Consider the following 21,068-nt stretch of genomic DNA (forward strand, 5'->3'; position numbering starts at 1 on the left):
TGGTTTCCCGTGGTTTCCAATTTTCACACGAGTCACGATCCCTTCCTTCCCACTCCTAGCCGTTCCTATCCCATCGACGCCGTAAGTCTTATCTTTGTTGGTGCGACGCACAGTGTAACAGATTGAGAAAAAAACTATGGCCGGCCCCAGGCTGAGTGAACCACTCTAGAAGTGCAAATCTCGTTCATTTTTATAAGGAGAACTGGGAAACCACGGAAAACTACTTTGACGATGGCTGAGAAGGGAATCGAGCCCCCTCTACTCAGTTGACCTCCGAGGCTGAGTTGACCCCGTTCCAGCCCTCGTACCACTTTTCAAATTTAGTGGCAGAGCCGGGAATCGTACCCGGGCCTCTGGGGTTGGCAGGCAATCACACTAACCACTACACCACAGAGGCGGTTATTATTATTATTATTATTATTATTATTATTATTATTATTATTATTATTATCTTTCTTTCTTTCTTTCTTTCTTTCTTTCTTTCTTTCTTTCTTTCTTTCTTTCTTAATCCGTTTACCCTCCAGGATAGGCTTTTCCCTCGGACTCAATGAGTGATCCCACCTCTACCACCTCAAGGGCAGTGTCCTGGAGAGTGAGACATTTTTTCGGGGATACAACTGGGTAGAATTACCAGAACCTCACCCAGGTGGCTTCAACTGCTGTGCTGAACACGGGCTTTGTGGGGAATGGGAATATTCTAAAGGATAGACAAGGAAGAGTGAAGGAAGCTTCCGTGGTCTTAGGTTAGGTACAATCTCGACATTTTCCCGGAGAAACGGGAATCTCCACCTCTGTGCCGTAATGTTTAGTGTGATTAGTTGCCACCCCCGGAGGCTGGGGTTCGATCCCCGGCTCTTCCACGAAATTTGGAAAGTGGTACAAGGGTTGGAACGGTGTCCACTCATCCTCGGGAGGTTAACTTAGTAGAGGGGTTTCGATTCCCACCTCAGCCTTCCTTCAAATGGTTTTCCGTGGTTTCCCACTCTTCCTCCAGGCAAATGCCTGGATGGCACTTAACTTAAGACCACGGTTGCTTCCATCCCTCTTCCTTGTCCATCCCTTCCAATCTTCCCATCACTTCCACAAGGCCCCTGTTCAACACAGCAGGCGAGGCCGCCTGGACGAGGTACTGGTCCTCCTTTCTAGTTATACGCTCCAGGACACTGCCGTTGAGGCTGTTGAGGTGCGATCCCTCGCCGAGTCCGAGCGAAAAACCAAAGGAAGAAGGATAGAATTGGGAACTCACGAAAACTACTTCGAGATTGAATGAGATGGGAACTGAACCTCCTTCACACAGTTGACCACCCGCGGCTGAGTGGACCTCGTGGCAGCCCTCGAACAACTGTTCAAATTTCGTGGGACAGTCGGAAAATGAACCCGGCTCTCCAGGGATGGCATCTAATAAGGCTACTCTAACCACAACATTACACCGGGACACGTATTATTATTATTATTATTATTATTATTATTATTATTATTATTATTATTATTATTATTATAATTGTTCCGAGGTTTCTGTGGAACAGCAGAGGTGAAAGAAGGTGCCGGGGTTAATGGGTCTAACTACAAATCCGAGATATGAATTAAAATTTCATTAAAGGTTATATTTTCGAAAATAGCAAAACTTAACAATTTTCACATAGAATTTCAAAATTTAACAAATAACAACAAGTCAACAAATAACCGACACTCAGGTACAAGACCAGGAAAAGCCAAGATTTAGAGACAATTTAACAATCTGGGCTTCAAGCCCCAAGTTTTACCATTTCTGAGCTCTCAGCTCACAAACACATATTTACCAAAGGGCAGAAATCCCCTAATAACATGGAACACTTGCTCCCACCTAGCAAAGTCAAGCCTCCTAGAGGCACATTTCCAATACTTAAAAGAGCTGACCCGCTCTCAGTTTTCCAAGCCTAATAAAGGCAATACCAGGCTTTACACTAAATTGCCATCAAGGCACAACTTACACAAAATGAAACGGAGGTATCTTGTACCCAACCTACTGGGCCTTAGTAGAAAAAGAATAGGTTAAGTAAATGGCCCAAAATGCAAAACTGAATGGAGGCATGAATTTGCACTCCTACATGAAACTTCTTAAAACCTAAGAGGCACTAGGCCGACGAAACAGGGGCTATTCCCAAACTATGGAGGTGACTCGTATACTGAATAAATTTAACACATTAAGGAAGAGTAGAAAATCGGTTACGAAAACGTAGTCACCTCAAATCAAAATGAAGGGGAGCTCGAGAGGGTAAAGCACTCTTTATCTCCGATTTACAGTTAAAGATATGTGAAGTTTTTACATAAACAGGAAGAAATTTACATGTTTATAGAGATAGGTTACATGGTAAAGGTTTCGGACCTTCCCCGCGGGTTAAACTGCTGAGCTAGCAAGAAATAAAGATGTTAAGCGGCCATTACCTTACTGAAGAACTGCTGACTGAAGAAAGAGGCGCTTCCCGCCTCCTGCTACACGTCCATATACTAAGTTAGATATTGATGAAGTGGCCGAGAGACAATAAAATCAGCAGTTTTTATACCCTCGGGGAAGATTCGAGACCTTTCATGAATAATTAACACACACCCACAGGCTTTTATTGGCTACAGTACACAGTTACACACAAAATCGCAGAAGACATACGGGATTGGCTGAAAATTAATTACAGAAATAATTGATTGGCTAACTTCAAAACTGGCGGAAAGAAAATATTAATATTGCCAACCCACAAATGAAAGAACGAAATTTAGTAATAAGAAAACTTGTGAGTACAAAATATCTTCAAGAAAGTTCCCACACTTCGCACCAGGGTGCATGATCACAGTTCTTAGGCAGTGACATCTATGAGAGAATGTCCAAACTTCTTGATAACTAGTAAACAGAAACACGTCGAAATTCACACAGTGACATCTTCAGAGGGAAGGTTTAAGTAAATCCAGATTTAAGTTCACAGTTTCTTCTGTAGAGGAGTACTTTAAGGCGGAAAATTCGAATGTGCGGCGTAGAGGTGTACCAGTCGGTACAATTATTATTATTATTATTATTATTATTATTATTATTATTATTATTATTAATATTTGGGCCTATATAGAACTACGGGGCTCGTGTTGACTCTTTACATCTGTCTCTTCTTGGCACAGAAAGTTTTCATTTTCTTGGTTTATGCCTCCTTCCACTCCTCTGCCAACTTCGGTGTGGTGGTCTCTATGTTCTTCTCGCTGGTGAGGGATTCTGGGAAGGCACCCGGCATGGTAGTAACACGTCGGAATTGGGATGCAACCTGTGTGGTGTTTAGTGGAATTTCCAATCGTTCAAGATTCGATCTCACTTCAGTGATCCAATCTTTTGTTCTTGGAGGCTTTCCCTCAAGCTATTGTACATGTTGGTGAGCCTGCAGAGGTCTGTGCGAGTCAAGTGGCCCTAGAAGGCTAGACGCCTTCTTCTCTTGGATGCGATTATGTCTTCCTGTCGATCATAGAACTCACTGTTGTGCCTGATCCTATAAATGCCATCCACTTCTCTTATGGGTCCTAACATCCCCCTTCAGATTTTCCGTGCCTTGAGCCCTATATTTTCCTGAAAGGACCCTGACCAGACATCAAGAGACGTTCAGAGGCATAGAGCACAGAAGGAATTTTACGGAGTTGTAATTTTTAAATTTCTTGGAAAAGTTGGATGTGCAAATGCTCTTGCAGGGGAGGTTGACCCTCTCCAATTTGGCACATCTGGTTTCTATTGCCAATGTTTCACTCTCATTGGATTGACCAGGCGAGTTGGCCGTGCCGTTAGAGGCGCGTAGCTGTGAGCTTGCATCCGAGAGATAGTGGGTTCGAACCCTACTGTCGGCTCCCCTGAAGATGGTTTTCCGTGGTTTCCCATTTTCACACCAGGCAAATGCTGTGGCTGTACCTTTATTAAAGCCACGGGCGCTTCCTTCCCATTCCTACGCCTTTCCTGTCCCATCGTCGCCATAAGACCGATCTGTGTCGGTGCGACTTAAAGCAAATTCCAATATATATAGGATGTATCTGAATTATACCAAAATAGCACCAAAAAATAATATCTATCTGTACTTGACTGCAGGGACTTAACGAATGGTGGTGCCTTCTTGTGGGACTGCAGACTGGGCTTTGTTGATTTTAGTCAAAAGTTATTATAATTATGTTATTGTTTTTATGTTCTATAAATTATTTCTATGGTTTTCGTAGACGCCGAGGTGCCGAAATTTTGTCCAGGAGGAGTTATTTTTCATGCCAATACATTCAAATACCAGCAGAATGAGCCAGGTTCGAACCTGGCAAGTTGTGGTCAGAAGGCTGCGCCTCAACCGTCTGAGCCACTCAGCCCGCCATTATTATTATTATTATTATTATTATTATTATTATTATTATTATTATTATTATTATTATTATTATTCAATAAGAAAGTAAAACGCTACTGTGGCCTAATGGATAAGGTATCGGTCTCCTAAACCGCGGATTGTGGGTTCGAGTCCCACCAGGGTTAGATACTCTTTCTTCGGATAACTTTGAGGTAAATGGTAGAAACTCGAAATTCTTAGCCCTTCCATTCACCTAAATGATCAATTCGTTATTTCTACAGCCTCTGTGGCGTAGTGTTTTGTGTGATTAGATGCCACCCCCGGAGGCCCGGGTACGAGGGCTGGAACGGGGTCTATTCAGCCTCGGGAGGTCAACTGAGTAGAGGTGGGTTCGATTCCCACCTCAGACATCCTGGAAGTGGTTTTCCGTGGTCTCCCACTTCTCCTCCAGGCAAATGCCGGGATGGTACCTAACTTAAGGCCACGGCCGCTTTCTTCCCTATTCCTTGCCTATCCCTTCCAAACTTCCCATCCCCCCGCCACGCCCCTGTTCAGCATAGCAGGTGAGGCCGCCTGGGCGAGGTACTGGTCATCCTTCCCAGTTGTATCCCCGGACCCAGAGTCTGAAGCTCCAGAACACTGCCCTTGACGCGGTAGGGGTAGGATCCCTCGCTGAGTCCGAGGGAAAAACCGACCCTGGAAGGTAAGAAGATTAAGAAGAAGAAGAAGAACAACAACAACAACGAAGTAAAGATGAAGTAATTTCGTGTCCCCGTATCAAGGTGCTGCAGCTCTTCAGGTACACCCCTAGTGCGGGTAAGATACATGCACAACTTCAACCACGTACCGGCCTTTCTGTCATTCTGGAAGCACGGGAAGCTGAACACGGGTCTTCGAGGATGGATGCTTAGAGTTACTAAACGTTACGCTACAGGAGAAATAACGATTGAATCATTTAGGTAAATGGAAGGGCTAAGAATTTCGAGTTTCTACCATTTACCACAAAGTATCCGAAGGAAAAGTACCTACCCCTGGTGGGACTCGAACCCACAATCCCCGGTTTAGGAGACCGATGCCTTATCCAGTAGGCCACAGGAGTGTCTAGCAATGCATCAACAAGACACGATTCAAGAGAAGCCGAATGGTGATTTAGGAACTGCATAGAATTAAGAAACAACAAAAATTAATATTAATAAATTAATTCCGCAAGGAAAGGGAAGGGGGAAAATTTATATAAGACATGAACGATACGTCATACCCTAAGACTAGGATTGCAGGCAGGTGGGTTCGAATCTACTTCAACAGCCACATAAACTCTAAGTAGCATTGAATTTTTAAGTGTCTTGCCAGATTGCGTGGAGTCATCCTATCGTATTGGGAGAAAGCTTTACGTATTGAACTCGTATGAGATCTCTTCTATTCAGGGTGTATCGGGTGTACAAGTAAGATGATATGGGTACGTCGAAGAGAGGAAGTCCGCCTCTGTGGTGTAGTGGTTAGTGTGATTAGCTGCCACCTCCAGAGGCCCGGGTTCGATTCCCGGCTCTGCCACGAAATTTGAAAAGTGGTACGAGGGCTGGGACGGAGTCCATTCAACCTCGGGAGGTCAACTGAGTAGAGGGGTGTTCGATTCTCTCCTCAGCCATCCTGGAAGTGGTTTTCCGTGGTTTCCCTCTTCTCCTCCAGGCAAATGCCTGAATGGTGCCTAACTTAAGGCCACGGCCGCTTTCTTCCCTATTCCTTGCCTATCCCTTCCAAACTTCCCATCCACCCACAAGGCCCCTGTTCAGTATAGCAGGTGAGGCCGCCTGGGCGAGGTACTGATCATATTCCCCAGTTGTATCTCCAGACCCAGAGTCTGAACCTCCAGGACACTGCCCTTGAGGCGATAGGGTGCGTTCCCTCACTGAGTCCGAGGGAAAACATTACAAACGAACGAAGAGATAAAAATAAAAATAAAAGAATATAAACTTCTAATTTATTCATCGATGCGTCATTCCGTTCGCCTTTGTTGTGTAGTGGTTAGTGTGATTAGCTGCCACCCCGGAGAACCGGGGTCTGCCACCAAATTCCCATTCAGCCTCGGGAGGTCAACTGAGTTCGATATCCACCTCAGCCACTTCTCGTCCAGGCAAATGCTGAGATGGTACCTAACTTAAGGCCACGGCGCTTCCTTGCCTCTTCCTTCGAAACTTTGCATTCCCCAACAAGGCCCTTGCTCAGCATAGAAGTCGAGGTACTGGTCTTCCTTTCCAGTTGTATCACCCAGATCCAAAGTCTCAATCTCCAGGACACTGCCCTTGAGGTGGTAGACGTAGGATCCCTCGCTGAGTCAGGGGGAAAATCCAACCATGGATGGTAAATAAATAAATAAATATTGCATCCGGGAGATAGTAGGTTCGAATCCCACTATCGGCAGCCCTGAAAATGGTTTTCCGTGGTTTCCCATTTTCACACCAGGCAAATGCTGGGGCTGTACCTTAATTAAGGCCACGGCCGCTTCCTTCCAACTCCTAGGCCTTTCCTATCCCATCGTCGCCATAAGGCCTATCTGTGTCGGTGCGACGTAAAGCCCCTAGCAAAAAAAAAATAAATAAATAAATAACAATTTTAACTGCGATTCCGTGGCTCACAGAAGAATAGGAAGCGCCTGAGTTGATTGAATGTCTGGACAGGGGATTACTTAGATCAAATTTGACTTTAACAAATTTGGAAATGTTATATTTGTCCTTCCTTAAAATTCAGAGAGAGAGAGGGAGATATTTAATGACATAACAATTAACAGATGAAGTATAACTTAGGGATACTTACTTTAATAACGAGCTCGTCAGCTCCAACAAGACATTGGACTTAGAAGTCCTTAATGAGGTACAACATTAATTGGGAGAACTCCCAGTCATCAACTTACATAATATGAAAGATCATAATTGCTCCTGACAGGTACAATGTTATGAAGGAGCATAGTTGCTCCGAACAGGTAGCCTACAATATTACAGGAGTCTCCGCTCCAAGATACAGTTGAGGCTAGTCTCAGTCAACCAATCAATCGCTGTTTGCAATCTCCCTTACACTCAGTAACCCCGAGGATGATCCAGCTTCTAAGTGTTCATACACTGGTTGCCCCATGGTGGGCTTATCTATAACAAAGTTATACGATTATTTTAAATACTTTTCCCAAAGTGAACCAAAACGTGGACACAGTTATGTTAAGAGCTATAAAGAATAGCAGGGGCATAATTACCCATACTACAAGGCCTTAAGAATGAAAAGAAAAGTTTACACACAACAGGCAAGGAGGCAAAACACCAGCACTCCTTAGTGAACATTCTGGAAGAGACGAGGACCTACGTGGGCGTAAGGCCCAATGACACAGAGGCTAATCCCACACTAAAAAGGGGAGTAAATTTAAAAACCGAGACAGGATATCCAAAATTTAGAGGCTGAAGACTTTAGTTACCCAGCTCAAAGTTGGAGGGGATAGATCTAAGGATCATCACACTTACACTAAATGTTTACCCAGTAGGGGATATAAATACAGTCGGAAGACTGCTCAGAAGGTTCTATATTTCGGTCCAGAAAGAAAAGATTACATGTTAGTTATTAAGAGAACTGCTAAAACCCTCGCCTCGAAATACACGCCGGCACAATTTATTGTTTAGGTAAATTCTGCCATTACGTTTTAGCGCTGGATCTTCTTCAAGCCGGCCGCACCGTGCCTCCTAGTCCTCTCAAACATACGTCAAGTCGCGGTCTCAATAACTGGAGCAAATATGGCAAGACGGCCTTAAAGTGCTCTCCTTAAATAGCTCCGTAGGGGAAAGTTCCAGATGAAATGAAAATACAAAGCGCTGAAAGGTTAAATTTCAATACACCCCCCCGGATTTGATTGGCTAGAGAAGGTAGTTACAGGCTTGTTATACAACGGCGCCCATACCCTGGGGGAAAGTGGGGGGGGGACTCGCCCCCCCCCACTAGTTCCCAGGGAAAGGAAAAATCTAATGCAATCAGGTGTTTCTCTTTCAAGAAAGTGATTTAAAATTCGGCATTACGTAGAAGTGGTACGGTATACCGTGGAATACAAGTTGCCTTTCATCTTCCAAAATATTAAAATTAGTACATACCCCCAGGTATAGCCCCCCTCCCCTACAAGCTATCCTATGGGCGCCGTTGATGTAATAAGCAGATTACATTAGATGAGGAACCAGGGGAAGTGTTGACAACTTCTGTACATAAAAAATATCAAATTTTACTAACAACAACCATTCTCAGGGCAGCCTACGGTGTGGTTCAAAGCCACTTGTCTCCTAAATGTAGAGCTTGGGTCCGTAGTGGTAAAGAAATTCAACACAGTATGCATTAAAATATTATGCGTTGCAAGGTCGAAGATTTTCGTGTATTCGTTTCGAAATTCGAAACATCTAACCTCATACGTACTGTAAATCCTCATTTTCGCGGCTTGAATTCTGTGTTTTACTTGCTTTTGATCTTTGGGCCTTGGTTAATTTCTCGTCCGAGATTCATAATTTGTCAATTGCAGAGGGAGTGAATGTGGAATGATACGCTGGATAGAGAAGCCTGTTGGAATCAAATCTATTTATTTATTCATCTTGGAATAATTTTTCCAGTGCGTTTTACGTCTGATGGTTGTAATAAATGTACCGTGTCAGATGAAAATGTGACTGTGAATTTGATCTTTAGAAACTATATTTAGCATTTCTGGACTTAAATTATCCTGCCACAGCATTTTCAAGACGACAACCATTCTCACTCCTTTAAAAATAACCGTAGGTGAGATTCTGGTTCCAGTTGCATATATGCAGTCATCAAATGTTGTCGTTACTCCGCCTTCTGCACACGATTGCTTATAATAATACGTTTCGAAACTGTGTGTGTGGAGATGAGAAGAATGCACGAATGAAGAATGTGGTCTGCAAGCACGAACTTCCTGTTCTGCCCAGACAGATCGGCTCTTATCTGCTACACGAAAACATTGACTCACACTTTGCAGTTTGCTGGATTACAACTGACAAGAGCGAAGAGCTACTAGTAGAAGATAATATAAAGTCGCCTGGGTAGTAGCGGAGTTACTATGGTAACCATTGCGTCACGGGCTCTACTGGTGAAAACCCCTTCGCCCCGTGCCTCACCGGGCATGTGCATTCTTCTGATCTCCCAACAATACCTGTACTGGCTTCATCACAAACGTTCCCAAAATCGTGTAGGACCTTTCTAATCAGAGTTCTAAGCAGAAACATATCACATGGAGGTTTTTCTAGGCGGAATCACCATTTGCAGTATATGGTCTGCTTTAAACTACTGTTAACTAATATTTACATTAGCAGATTGTATAATTACGTTTTTTGTACTTGTTTCACAAAAATATTGATTTGTTTATACCTAAGTTAAAGCTACTTTCCGCTGCATCAACAGTTGTCAATCAAACAGGATATGTACTTTGACTTGGCATAGTTCACTCGTGGAAACAGTTATTACATAAATACGTTAAAGCAATCATTGCCGAACTTTCAGGCACAAAATATTTTAATTTCGTGTACTAAGCAACTGAAAAATATTTAAATACATCTGCAAGAACTTTACCATGACACAAATGTTGAAAACTGTTTTGCACTATTTTGCTTTGAATATGCCGTGATGACGTTCCTACTAGAACTGTACACGCATGCACATTAATGGTGTCCCGACATAAACAATCAACACTGCCCCACTCCAGTACTGAAAAGGAGGGGAGAGAGTAAAGGGATAGTGTTGAAGGCCAATCCAGTACTGACAAGGAGGGGAAGGGAGTGAACAGGTAGTGCTGAATACACAGTGTGTGTATTGCGGCGTTATGCTGTAACATTGTAATAAGATGGCTCCTATCCTATCACAGGTGAATCGAGGCCGTATTATTGGCATGTGGGAGGCTCACATGTTCCCCCAAGCAATAGCACAAGCAATACATGCAGTCTTAAGACAGTTTGGAGAAGGATAGAAATGTGGCAAGAACGAGGTGAAGAAGGATTGGTATACCCGATATAACGCAGCTACAAAATATTCCTAACTAGTATAAAATACTTTTCGGTTAAAAACCTCCTTTTCCTCTTAATACTGTAATTATCAGAGTAGGATACCTTTTAATTTTTTATGCTAAAATGCTATTTGTTCTTTTGCCCCTACTTGCACAATATATGAACCTGCATGTAATTGGAATTGCGGAAGTGTTGAATGTGAGGAACGTTAAGGATGACACAAATACGCAGTCCCCAGGCCAAGGATATTAATCATTTACAATTAAAACACCCTGACCCGGCCGGGAATCGAACCCGGGGGGGGGGCGGACGCGTTGCCCCGTACACCGCGGCGCCGGACGAGCAGGTAACCTAATGCTGTACTTCAATACATCCACCACTGTGCCCATTTCGATCACAACGAAGTCTTGTAGCGGGCTGTCTGCATGCAGTCCATGCAGCAATGCGTTAGGCGAGAAGGTGAGTCATTGTGCCTTCGACACTACCCCTTCACTCCCTTCCCCCATGTTTTGTACTTGATTGGCCTTCAACACTACCCCTTCACTCTCTCCCCTTCTTTTCAGTACTGGAGTGGGGCAGTGTTGATTGTTTATGTCGGGACACCATTAATGTGCACGTCTGTACCACTGCCCGCCACTGACTGGTAGTCAGATTCAAGATACGAAGGAATGACGGAAAAATTTGCATTGACCTCCCACAGTGAAATCTCTGGTAGTTTGTGCAAAATTGAGGAATTGTTTTGTGGTTTGTGAATCAATAAATGTCCATGCATGGTATCGGGGTTCACTTGATAGCTAGGTGAATTCAATTCCCAAATCAGCAATGAATTTATGACTGATTAAAGGTCGGTTTCCAAGGTAGTACCTGGCCGTTGTCCGACTCGTTGGCTGAACGGTCAGCGTACTGGCCTTCGGTTCAGAGGGTCCCGGGTCCGATTCCCGGCCGGGTCGGGGATTTTAACCTTAATTGGTTAATTCCAAAGGCACGGGGGCAGGGTGTATGTGTTGTCTTCATCATCATTTCATCCTCATCACGACGCGCAGGTCGCCTACGGGAGTCAAATAGAACCCGTCCTGGGATATCCCGGCACCAAAAGCCATACGACATTTCATTTCATACCTGACCGTTTCCTTACCAATGCTAACAAACATCCACAGTTGACTAAACGGACTCAGATTGATCCCCGTAAAATCTCAAGCTGTAATGATAGGTACATCGAAGACCCATTATCACTTAACGAACGTAGATATCGCCCCAATAATATTAAAAGGAGTCATTATTGCTTTTGAAAACAAAGTTAAAGATTTAGGATTGATACTGGACAAAACCTTGACTGGACAGAACATTTAACCGCTATATGCCAACGAGTGTTGTTCCCCCTTCACTCACTAAGAATGAAAATTTTACTTCCTTTCAAGGTCAGAAAGCTGTTGGTTCAACAGCTAATAATGCCTCTGTTTGACTAAACTGACATCGTGTACGGCAGACTAAAAAGGGTGGCCACGGGAAGGACATCATTTACAGAAAAGTGACACGTGTAAATAATGGTATGAAATGCTCTTTCAGACCATGTGTATTAAAAACATGTAGCTCTAATGTATTATGCTGAAATGTAATGTTTCAAAGGAGTCATTGTTCCTATCGCAACCTGTAATATTTGTGATGTCGTTTAAGCCATTATGCAGCCCATTATCCTTCAACCATGCCTTACCGTACAGTGTGACCGAAGTTGACTATTCGCTGCTGTAGTGTTGTTCTTGGGTTTGCTTGCACTTTGAGATCCTTAATATTGACTAATTCGTTTTCTCAGTTCACAGGATTCCCACCATCCACTTCCAGCGGTACATATCGAAATCATCCCCGTGTGGGTGGGGTCGTTTGAACACATCCACTATAAAATGCGACTAAAAGATGTAATGTGTAAGAACTCTCAAATTGCGAGCCTCCTAGCTCCTATCTGAGTCTGGCATTGCTTCCCCTTGTGTTAGGCTCGTCACTTTCAACTTTCTAATTCGACCTACCTTCGTCAAATCTTCTTTTCTTATTTAGATCGATGCTTTCACGGGTCGTGAAGTAATATAACGATAATAAGCGGTTGGGTTTGTGCCGTGTGAAGAAAACGCTTCGCAGAGAAGTTTGCACCGCGTCTTCAGAAGAAAAACTCGTCTGTTCACGACGAAAACTTCTCTAATATTTTCGAACGAAGTTCTCTACGAAATTTGAAGTATTTCACGTTGTTTACTTGACTCAGAAAAGCAGTTACTCTCACATCTACAATTCTTCTCTTCCAACTTGATGGTATTATTTTGCCGATACCCCCATTCTTCTAAGGGTGTTAAGGGAGGATGGGCGGCCATTTGCACTTCCACTTAAAACAATAATCACCACCACTCTCACCATTGGCAATCAATGTCCTCTTCTACTCTTCTACTATCAAAGCATTTGTCTCGTTTCACGAGTCTGCTGTTCTGACTTCCGCAGGGCTTTTTCATATATGTCTTCGGGAAACCGGCATATCAATCCTGATGTCAATTAACTCATTCATTGGTCAAGTACGACGCGATCGTCCTTCAGGATCGAGTTGGAGTTCCTTTTTGACCAAAGAATATTATCGTCTCACAATTTGATCATACCACGGGAGCCATCAGGTTTTTTGTTTTTGTTTTTTTTACAAGTTGCTTTACGTCGCACCGACACGGATAGGTCTTATGGCGACGATGGTACAGTAGGACAGGAAAGGGTTAGGAGTGATTAGGATGCGGCCGTGACCTTAATTAAGGTACATACCCAGCATTTGCCTGGTGTGAAAATAGGTAACCACGGAAAACCATCTTCAGGGCTGCCGACAGTGGGGTTTGAACCTACTATCTACAGAATACTGAATATTGGCCGCACGGAGCCATCAGTGTGATTCAGTGCGATCTCTTTTGAAATCAGAATTCTAATCCAGATACGAATATGGAGAGCACAATTTAACTAAGCATATTTGGTGTCTATGGTGATCATGTGGCTCCTTCAGATTTTGACCAGGTGTGAACATATTTTCATAATCCTAAGTGTATGATTATTGTTCATCATGTTCTCTGCTCTGCCTATTAAGTTTTTGTTTTAGACTCATTTAGACTTATGGGACAAACAAATGCTCGCTATTCAAAAGAAGACCGAGATCCTTTTCTGGTGAAATTCAGTGTACCGAGTGAGCTGGCCATGCGGTTAGTACGGGACTTTCCAGTAAGATTGATAGTCAGAGTAAGGAGTTAAATTCAGTCAGTGTTGAATTGTGTAGTGAAACTGATAGTTTAAGCAGTACTGTGAATGGTAGAATAGGTGAATTAAACCGTAAGTTTGACCATCAAAGCAGGGAAATTCAGGAAGTCAACAATAAGGTAGAAGCTCAACACTTGGAACGCACTGAGAACATTAAATGCCGATTTAATGTAGTTAGGAAAGAATTTGTTGAAAACAGCAAGGAATGTGATAAGAGAATAAAAATACTAGAAGATAAAGTCGAAGAAGTAGATAGAATTAAAAGCAATCAGAATATTTTAGCGAATCGATGCTTGCTTGATGCTTGTTGTTTTATGGGGCCTAACATCGAAGGTCATCGGCCCTTAGCGAATCGAATACCGGTAAAGGAGAGAATGAGAGAAGAAAGAGAAATCGGAGAAAGACCTTAAGTCGGTAGAAGAAGACCTCAAGTCAGTAGAAGGAAATACCAGAATCGTAGTGGAAGAAGGAATTGAAGCATGTCATATAAAGTTAAGGCAGGAGATCAGTCGAATCCAAGTGGGTAGCAGTATATGTAGTAGGTGCGTATCTTGTACGAAGAACTCTGAGATACCCAAGTTTAATGGTCGGCAGTTTAATCCGATGGAATTCTTGAAAACGGTGGAGAAACTGTTTTCCAAGAATCTTGACGATGGTTTGTTAGAGTGGAGTATGGTTGATGAGATATTGGGTGTTGCATTTGTTGGAGAAGCGAGATCTTGGTTTCAAGTTTATAGACATGGTATTTCGAGTTTGGAGGAATTTAGGATGAGATTAAGTGCTAAATTTAGGAGTGAAGCTACTCAGGGGAAGGAAGGAGATCGCGTGCTATTTGGAAAATATAGACCTCACGAAGGTGTGTCTATGACGGAGTATTTCTTGGCGCATGTTCTGATCAGCCAGAATATATAGAATATACAGATACAGTCCACCAGATGAAGAATTTTCCTGAGAAGAACGGATTAACTGCATGTATGCAGAATATCCTTACGATTAGGGAATTAGGGCAGCTTTCAGAGAGGTTTTATGCTTTGGAAAGGCAGGGGAGAATTATGCAGAGTGAAGGTGGGAATTATGCGGCTAATAGGGGACAAGGTAATCAGCTAGGGGATGATAGGAATAATCAGAATTTCAGTCATTCTAGGCAATGAAATCAGGATGGTAAATACGGAAGGGAAAACAAACACTCTAATCGGGGAGTTGATCGCTACGAATATTATGGCAGAAGACCGAATCAAGGTGAATCCGAAAGTAGGGGGCATACGGATCAATGATATCCAGATCAAGTGCAGAGACATGGTAATAGTGAAGAAACCACTCAGGATACTATCAAACCATGGATCACAATTGTCCTCAAAAATCTGGAGAACCAAATTGACAGAAATTGAGATCAAACACATTTATTCGTCGATTCGATTTCCGCAAGGGAATGGTCTGCAAGGGTCATGAGAGAACTCGGCAGTTCAGGTCTTATGTATGTGATAAACATAGCTCATAGTTTAATCGCCTGGACTTTTGAGAGGTGGTTTAACGTCACTAATAACACGACAGCACTGGATATTCTCCGATTGAGGTTCAATTACGAAGGAAGCCAATCAACGAACTCGCTAGAATATTAGGTTTAGCTACAGGAGAAGCGGTACCTGCTGCATCCAGCTGGCTAGGGATAACTTAATTAAGGCAGGTAATAGGAGAATTCACCAGCAAAGGAGAAAGTACAGGACAACTATGAGGTGGGTGACGAAGTGCTTCTCAAAGTTCCGGACTTGTCGATTGCCGATCAGAACACTATGATTATATTCTTTCATTTATATCAGGGTCCATACACTGTGGACAGTAGAATAGGTAAGTGTGCTTATCGGCTTCTAACCTCTGACGATAAGGTTATTGGGACATAAAATATCCGTAGTCTTCGAGGATATAGGAGATAAGACCTGCACCTTGGATGTAAATATCAATCCTGAGCTAGTGTTCAGTAGTAAGAAGGGACTGTGTTCAAGGATGTATGAAACAATCAGAATTGATTGTTTATTATTATTATTATTATTATTATTATTATTATTATTTGCATAAATTGTATTTCGCGCGGGCGAATATAATGAAGTTGACTCAATGTAACTTATATATTATCTTTATCACAGTAATTTTAGTGTTCAATTATGTCATTCAAGGATAATTTACCTATGAGGGTCTGTTTTGTGGTGAATGATAATATGTGATATCATTGATTCACCAAGGGGGCGTTATGTGGTACCCAGTACACATATCACACCATGTGATAGTAGATATATCACACCCTCGCACTGTATTCAGAAGTAAGATATATTATTGTCATTAGTGCTGGCCTTTGGTCACAGGGGTCCCAGGTTCGATTCCCGGCAGGGCCGGGAATTTTAACCATTATTGGTTAATTTCGCTGGCACGGGGGCTGGGTGTATATGTCGTCTTCATCATCATTTCATCCTCATCACGACGCGCAGGTCACCTACGGGGGCCATATCAAAGGACCTGCATCTGGCGAGCCGAACTTGTCCTCGGACACTCGCCATACGCCATTTCAATATTCGTATTATTATTATTATTATTATTATTATTATTATTATTATTATTATTATTTAAATTTCATTTGTACACTTATTCTTAATATTTTAAGCTGGAACGTCTTCACATATGATATGAGTAATTTGTTTGTATAGGCGGATGGAAAAACAGTGCTATTTACAACTCAGAATGTTTCCGTTAGTCATGTGGAACGGCCCAGAGTCCGATTACTTGGCGTTGTTGTTATTGTCATGGGACCCGGAAGAGGTTCGGGACGTAGTCTTAGTGTGGCAAGAGGATCTTCCACTCGTGATTGGATATCCAGGACCAATCTAGACGTATCGTATGAGAGCAGGGGGAAGCTGAATTCTATTTAGGCATGTGAGAAAACGGCGAAGAGGACTTGACTTCAAATTTTGGTGTAACATGACTTTCCTTAAAACGTTTGTGCAACGTGGTTGGCGTGAAATCCTGTGGAATGTGATGTGTGGTACTGACCTACAAACTGTGGAGTGCTTTGTCACTTGGTATTTTATCACTTGTGGCGGCATGGTGTCTTTCTTATATGTTGGTGAGAGCTATGGGGTGCTGTATTTCAGACTTTCCATCATTTATGTTCTGGAACAACAAGCGTGTGTTCTCCAATCCTCAGACCGTAATATAAAAATAACATGGCGACCGAAGTAGCCGGACTGCTAGTATTGGCCAAGACGAAAATATGACGTAAATATTATACAAACGGCGGTAATTTAACATGATAAATGCATCATAGTAGGGAAAATCTCTTTTTCACGTATGAAAACGCTTCGCCAAGAAGTACGCACCACATATAATCAACTAGAATCACATATATTCTACTAGAAAAGAGAACAACAAGCTGATTATTTAGAAATTACAATTAGTCAAATAACGTTTTATTTAGATTTCACTTCGCTAGGTAGATGAAAATACATGATACTACTGTTAAAATTATATTCATTACATAATTTTGATTGAATGTTTTAAAATAAATTATTCTTCTTAATCTGTTTACCCTCCAGGTTTGGTTTCTTCGCTCGGACTCAGCGAGGGATCCCACCTCTGCCGCCTCAAGGGCAGTGTCCTGGAGCGTGAGACTTTGTATCGGGGGATAAAACTGGGAGAATGACCATTACCTCGCCCAGGCGGCCTCACCTGCTATGCCGAACAGGGGCCTTGTCAGGGGATGGGAAGATTGGAAAGGATAGACAAAGAAGAGAGAAGGGAGCGGCCGTGGCCTTAAGTTAGGTATCATTCCGGTATTTGCCTGGAGGAGAAGTAGGAAACCACGGAAAACCACTTCCAGGATAGCTGGGAATCGGACACACCTATACTCAGATGTCCCCCTGAAGCAGAGTGGACCGCGTTCCAGCCCTCGTACTACTTTTCAAATTTCGTGACACTGCCGGGAATTGAACCCGAGCCTCCGGGGGTGGCAGCTAATCACGCTAACCACCACACCACAGAGGCGGAATTAAAATAAATTAAGATGCGAAATTCTTCAATTTATTCGCTCTCATGAGAACTATGAAACATAATTTGTTGCCTTAGTTTTGAAGTGGTGGACGATTTCCTATATTCAGCACCCAATGAAAGGGAAGTACTTGGCTTTACCTCCCACTAATTTTTATTTCTTTACTGTTTTCGGAGACGCCGAAGTGCCGGAATGTAGTCCCGCAGGAGTTATTTTACGTGCCAGTAAATCTACCGACAGGAGGCTGCCGTATTTGAGCACTTTGAAATGCCACCGGACTGAACCAGGATCGAACTTGCCAAGTTAAAAGTGTCAAAGATGAAATTCTTTGTGTAAAGCTCATCTCTAAAGATAATAGGCAACTTGATGTCTTTGGAATAAGCAGACCGGGAAAGGCCATCGCTGACACAGATTCAGAATTATTTACCAAGATAATCAGCTATGTGGGACACGATATGGAAAGGAATTTCAATAAAACTTTACCACACACGTTAAGCATTGTGACTGTATTAAATCAAATTGTGAAAATTTTAAGTGACTTTTATTGCCTATTTATTAAATAAATTATCGTGATTTACGTTGAATAAATATTTTAGTAAGCACATTTTCGCTTCTCGTTTCAAGTAGTTATGCTCTCCTCTGAGCCCTATCATTTGGTCGATGAAGTGACAGAAATAAAAACTCGCAACGAACCCAAGATCCAAGAGTACAATATTGCTCACCTGAAGTATCCACGACAGACGACGGACGATGGAATGGCAGGTTCTAGGGTTCAATATTACATCAGAAGTGTAAAGAGACCAAGAAGGAGGTGCAGATTGGAAAGAAATGGAGTTGTAAATGGCTGTGGAAGTAAGAAGAAATTGAAGGAACTTGCTAGGAAATTGAATCTAGCAAAGAAGTCAGCTAAGGATAACATGATGGCAAGAATAATTGGGGGTCATACACATTTTAGTGAAAAATGGAAGGGTACCTATAGGTACTTTAAGGCAACAGGTTCCAATAAGGTAATTCTAGGAATCATAATGAACAAGGGGAGTGTGTATGCGAGGATCTTCAAAGGGCAGAAGTATTTAGTCAGCAGTATGTAAAGATTGTTGGTTACAGGGATAATGTCCAGTTAGAGGAGATCACTAACACTAAAGAAGTATTAAAAATTACCTATGATAACAACGATATTTACAATAAGATACAAACGTTGAAAACTAGAAAATAGCCTGGGATTGATAAGATTTCGGGGGTTCTGAAGTACTTATTTGATTATTGTTTCCATGCAGGAGCTATACAAAATGAATGGAGAGTGTATAAAGAAAAGGGTGATGGGACATAAAGCTGAAAATTACAGGCCAGTAAGTTTGACATGCATTGCATGTAAGCTTTGGTAAAGCTTTCTTTCTTTCTTTCTTTCTTTCTTTCTTAATCTGATTACCCTCCCTCCAGGGTTGGTTTTTCCCTCGGACTCAGAGAGGGATCCCACCTCTATTGCTCCATGGGCAGTGTTCTGGAGCGTGAGAGTTTGCGTCGGGGATACAACTGGAGGGAATTGACCAGTACCTCGCCCAGGGTCTGCCTCTGTGGTGTAGTGGTTAGCGTGATTAGCTGCCACCCCCGAAGGCCCGGGTTCGATTCCCGGCTCTGCCAAGAAATTTGAAAAGTGATACGAGGGCTGGAACGGGGTCCACTCAGCCTCGGGAGGTCAACTGAGTAGAGGTGGGTTCGATTCCCACCTCAGCCATCCTTGAAGTGGTTTTCCGGGGTTTCCCGCTTCTTTTCCAGGAGAGGTACTGGTCATTCTCCCCAGTTGTATCCCCGACCAAGAGTTCCAGGACACTGCCCTTGAGGCGGTAGAGGTGGGATCCCTCGCTGAGTCCGAGGGAAAAACCGAACCTGGAGGGTAAACAGATGATGATGATGTTGACCTCGCCCAGGTGGCTTTACCTGCGCTAAACAGGGGCCTTGGTGGGGGATGGGAAGATTGGAAGGAATAGACAAGGAAGAGGGAAGGAAGCGGCCGTGGCCTTAAGATAGGTACCATCCATTTGCCTGGAAGAGAAGTGGGAACCTCTTCCAAGATGGCTTGGGTGGGAATCGAACCCACCTCCACTCATTTGACCTTCCGAGGCTGAGTGGACCCCGTTCCAGCCCTCGTACCACTTTTAAAATTTTGTGGCATAGCCGGGAATCGAACCCGGGGGCCTCCGGGGGTGGCAGCTAATCACACTAACCACTGCACCACAGAGGCGGACATCATTATTATTATTATTATTATTATTATTATTATTATTATTATTATTATAATTATTATTATTATTATTATTATTATTATTATTATTATTATTATTATTATTACTCTAGTCTTTGCAGACTGTTGTGCTGTAGTAGCACCTTATATCACAGCGAGGAAAGGAGAGGGAAATTATTTCACTTCTTGTTTGCCTAGTATTCCTCTGCTGTGGAGCTTAAGCTATCTATGGCAGTTATTGACGATTCGATTTCCTTACGGTTGGAAGACTCAAGATATTAAATGATTAGAAAATAGTGAAATAAAATAATTGTTGTGTTTCTGACATTCCTTAATTATCAAATCACTCTACATTGTGGAAAGGTCTTCGAACATGACTAATGAAAACTAAACTACTCTGTGGTATCTTCATTGACTGCGAATTGCTGATGTGCGTTCTGGAGTTACTCGCAATGTATTGTATGGCTTCATATAGGCAACTGCGAACTAAACGTCAGCATTCATTGGCGTAGAAGTACACAATTACAGCGCAATGTTGTCACGCATCGGTGGTTCAGTGGTAGAATGCTCGCCTGCCACGCGGGCGGCCCGGGTTCGATTCCCGGCCGATGCAATTTTTATTTCGTTACCCTACCACGATACGTTAAAATTCCGATCCATGTGTTAGCAGACTGCATTTTAAGGTGATACCTGAAGTACGAAATGAGATTAGTTATAAGGTAAAAAAAAAACCGTCATGGATTATTACTGATGGAATGGTCCGTGTAACATAATTATATTCACTGAAACAAAGTTTGGTCCGCTTCCGTGGTGTAGTGGTTAGGGTCGGTTCTTCTCTCGGACTCAGCCTCTACCGCCTCAAGGGCAGTGTCCTGGAACTTCAAACTCTGGGTCGGGGAATTCAACTGGGGAGGATGACCAGTACTTCGCCCAGGCGGCCTCACCCGCTATGCTAAACAGAGGCCTTGTGGAGGGATGGGAAGATTGGAGGGGATAGGCAAGGAAGAGGAAAGAAATAGCCGTGGCCTTAAGTTGGGTACCATCCAGGCATTTGCCTGGAGGAGAAGTGGGAAACCACGGAAAACCACTTCGAGGATGGCTGAGTTGGGAATCAAACCCACCCCTACTCAGTTGACCTCCCGAGGTTGAGTGGACCCCGTTCCAGCCCTCGTACC

General features: G+C 43.0%; 2 non-coding genes across 2 annotated transcripts; one reads left to right on the forward strand and one right to left on the reverse strand.

Annotated features, from left to right (window-relative positions):
* Positions 1-5,348: 5,348 nt before the first annotated feature.
* On the reverse strand, positions 5,349-5,421 carry TRNAR-CCU (transfer RNA arginine (anticodon CCU)). Its single transcript has one exon. It is a non-coding gene; the product is annotated as a tRNA-Arg (tRNA).
* A 15,014-nt stretch (positions 5,422-20,435) lies between these two features.
* On the forward strand, positions 20,436-20,506 carry TRNAG-GCC (transfer RNA glycine (anticodon GCC)). The gene has a single exon. It is a non-coding gene; the product is annotated as a tRNA-Gly (tRNA).
* Positions 20,507-21,068: the final 562 nt, after the last annotated feature.

Source organism: Anabrus simplex, chromosome 1 (assembly GCF_040414725.1).
Source record: "Anabrus simplex isolate iqAnaSimp1 chromosome 1, ASM4041472v1, whole genome shotgun sequence".
Lineage (NCBI taxonomy): Eukaryota > Metazoa > Arthropoda > Insecta > Orthoptera > Tettigoniidae > Anabrus > Anabrus simplex.